Source organism: Herpailurus yagouaroundi, unplaced genomic scaffold (assembly GCF_014898765.1).
Source record: "Herpailurus yagouaroundi ecotype Mexico unplaced genomic scaffold, PumYag 28, whole genome shotgun sequence".
NCBI lineage: Eukaryota > Metazoa > Chordata > Mammalia > Carnivora > Felidae > Herpailurus > Herpailurus yagouaroundi.
The window spans coordinates 128,997,486-129,001,548 of NW_024412376.1; positions in this window are offsets into that span (position 1 = coordinate 128,997,486).

The following is a 4,063-nucleotide window of genomic DNA, read 5'->3' on the forward strand; positions in this document are numbered from 1 at the left end:
AGTTTCAATGAATATGGCTTTTAAATTATGTCTCCATTTATATGGAAGGACACTACAAAAAGTCATTAGATACTTATAATAGCATCTAATATTGGAGTGCTATTGAGGATGGAACCCACTGCATCACTCAGTATCTTATGTATGAGGAGTTGTGGAAGAAAATTTATACCAGACCCTACTTTGTGAAAAGCAATAGGAATCCTAAAATTCATTAATTTCCTTATTTGCTTTGGTCACTGGGAATCTCTGAGTTATAAGTGCAGTTCAGCTTTCGTCATTATGTAAGGTCTTAATGACCTGCATTTTGTTATGTTACATTTCTCCCTGATGCCTTCCAATCCTAAATTAATTTTTCTGTGTCAAATTTCTTGACAAATTTCTCTTCTGTGTTAAATTTCTTTTCTAAACTAATCCTCTTAATTAGGACCTTCCCCCTTCAAGATTCAACTCAATTTCCATTTTTGTTTTTTAATTAAAGCTGTCCCTGAAAGCCATTGGCCATCTCCACTCTTATTATCTTCTACTGATAGACTCCTAGGGGGATCCTAAAAATTATCATCCACGCAGCAAATTTAACTGTGAACTTGTGAACGGATTAGTATGACTATTTACCAAAAAAGAAAAATTTCCTATAAGTAAATAAGAGAGAAAGAAAAAAAGGCAAAGAACCACTGTAAATGAGGAACTGCAAATTAAAATAATGCACACCATTTCAAACTTATTACATATGCAAAATGTAAGAATGCCAAATATTGGTTAGAAACTTTGATATACTTTCAGTAGGCATACAAATTGATCTGAGCACTTTGTAAAGCAATTTGGGCACAGCTGGTAAAGTTGAAGATGCACACGTCCTTTGGCACGGAATTTCCACCACTAGGAATATGCCCTTGAGATACACTCATGTAGTCTAAGAATGCCCATTGCAATGTAGCTTTTACTGGTGTAAAATTGACAACAGCCTAAATGTTTTATCTGTTGGGAATAAATAAATACTGACATAGTTACACAATGGAATCCAACAATAAAAATATACAAATATCACATGCTTTACATAGATAGATCACAATATAAAATATTAAGCACAAACAATCCAAACAAAGAGGTTGGTGCAGAATGACTATGATAGCATTAAGTAAAGTTAAAAACATTTAAGTGCAAAAACCAAAACATATATTATTATATATAGAGAGAGATAGGTTTTAGATGGATATGTATCTATTGTAAAAATAAACAAAGACAGGAAAGATACTAGATTTTAGGATATAAGACAGGCTTCAACTGAATCTATAATACTTTATCCAAGAAAAAACCCTCAAGCAAATTAATTAAAACATGATATGTGGATGTTCATTATTCTACTCTTTATTTCCAGGTATTTGAAATATTTTATAAAAACTGATTAAAACTAGTAAGTGACAAATTGGGAAGATATTTTTGAAATTTATATTTTTAAAATGTTGATACATATCAATAAGAGAAAAAAATAAACCTAATATATAAGTAGGAAAATGATTAGAACAAGCATTTCACCAAAGAAAGTGACCAATAGATATATTACAAATTTTCAACCTCAGCAGTAATACAATGAATAGAATTTTTTAAAAATATGAAGTACCATTTTTATTTATTAGTTTTCTATTTTAAAAAGGTTTATAACATCAAATATCATGAGGGCTGCAAAGAAATATAATTTTATACACTTTTGGGGTAGTATAAATTACCACAATCTATTAAGGGCAATTTGTAATACTAATAGCCATACAATGCTATTTTGTGAATCTATTTGTAGACTTCCATTCCTTTTAGTTGATCATGTTTTCTGATTTAAACTATATTCTATATATATAATGATCATTTGATATACATATGCATTGTGGTATGCCTACCACAACCTAGTTGATTAACACATCCACTATCTCACATAGTTACCAATTTTTGTATGTGATGAGAACTCTTAAAATCTACTTGCAGAAACTTTTGAGTATACAATACATGATTAAATATAATCACCGTGCTGTACATTAGATCCCCAGAACTAATTCATCTTATAACTGGCCAAAGAATACAAACTTTCACTTATAATATGATATATTTTTATCAAACCACTGTTAGGAAGATTTGAATTTTGGTAAGATAGCCACACTATCACTACTTTAAAAAATATTTATATGTCCTTTGTTATGCTTTCATCTTTTTCTTTTTTTAGTAGATTAAGTTCTGCATTAATTTATTAAAATTATAAATTTTGTATAACTTTGATATTACATTAAGTCTACTAACTAATTTAAGTACTATTTTTATCTGTCTTAATGGAGATAGCCTTACTTTATTTTTTGCATATGAATTTATTCTCTAAGGGCTTATTATTTTCAGGCTATATTAGTATTCAGGTAGTTAACACATTTTTAGCTGCTAATATAAAAAATGCCTTTTATTACTTTGTATTTTTCAGTTCTTCCTACTCAAAGTTTATAATGTGGACTTTTGAAGATAAAAATTATGTCATGTAATAGAGCCAAGTATATTTTTACCTCCTTTTACTCTTATTTTTAAATCTTAATGCTATAGCAATTTTATAATTATCTTTGATAAATAAATTCATGTTTTATTCTTTCCCTATATTTATTTTTGCTTTGAATTTCTTTTTAAATTACTATTTATAGTATTTCTACTCTTTCCAGTGTTTGGAATGATTATAAGAATATTCTTTTCTTGTTTTAAGGAGAATTCTACCCAAATAAATATATGATTTCATGTTTTTTGTTTCATTTTTAAGTTTTTATTTAAATTCCATTTAGTTGACATACAGTGTGATATTAGTTTCAGATATACAATTTAGTGATTCAACACTTACATGCAACACTGTATTTTCTATCTTATTAATAAAGACATTCCAAGTTGTTAAATATATTAAAAATACTAATTTATGTTAGTAAGAATAGTTAACACTTTTATAGGCTTATTATTTACCAATACAATTTTAAACACTTGATATATTTAGTGCTTATAATACCTTATGAGGTGGTCATACTATGTTTTACAGATAAAGTAATTGGGACACAGAAAGTTCATTAATTTATCCAAGGTTATCCAATTAAATGATAGAGACAGAATTTAAATTCAGGCAGTCTAATGGCAGTCTATACTTTTTACCAGTACACTACTAAATATGAAAAAATGTTGCCACCATAAAACACTCCTTTAACCTTTATTGAGTTAATTATATGATTTCTGCAAATTCTCCTGTGTAATTACAAACATTTAGAGTTTACCCTATGCTATGAGTGACTTACATTTTTAGAACAAGCCAAAATTCGATATTTTTTTACGGAAACACAGCAGACCTATGTTCCCCAAGTAGAACCTGTAAAGGGTCACTCTGAAAACTGAAGTACACATAGTGTCTTGACCTTCAGCTGACCTTCATTTGACCAGTAGGATGCTGTGGGTATGCGGTCAAAGAGAATGACTATTAAGGTTGTTACCATGAAAAGATGTTCAGCGTCGCTCCTTATCAGGGAAATACAAATCAAAACCACACTCAGGTATCACCTCACGCCAGTCAGAGTGGCCAAAATGAACAAATCAGGAGACTATAGATGCTGGAGAGGATGTGGAGAAACGGGAACCCTCTTGCACTGTTGGTGGGAATGCAAATTGGTGCAGACGCTCTGGAAAGCAGTGTGGAGGTTCCTCAGAAAATTAAAAATAGACCTACCCTATGACCCAGCAATAGCACTGCTAGGAATTTATCCAAGGGACACAGGAGTACTGATGCATAGGGGCACTTGTACCCCAATGTTCATAGCAGCACTCTCAACAATAGCCAAATTATGGAAAGAGCCTAAATGTCCATCAACTGATGAATGGATAAAGAAATTGTGGTTTATATACACTATGGAATACTACGTGGCAATGAGAAAAAAATGAAATATGGCCTTTTGTAGCAACGTGGATGGAGCTGGAGAGTGTGATGCTAAGTGAAATAAGCCATACAGAGAAAGACAGATACCATATGGTTTCACTCTTAAGTTTCTCAGGATCCACATAAGAGTGAAAC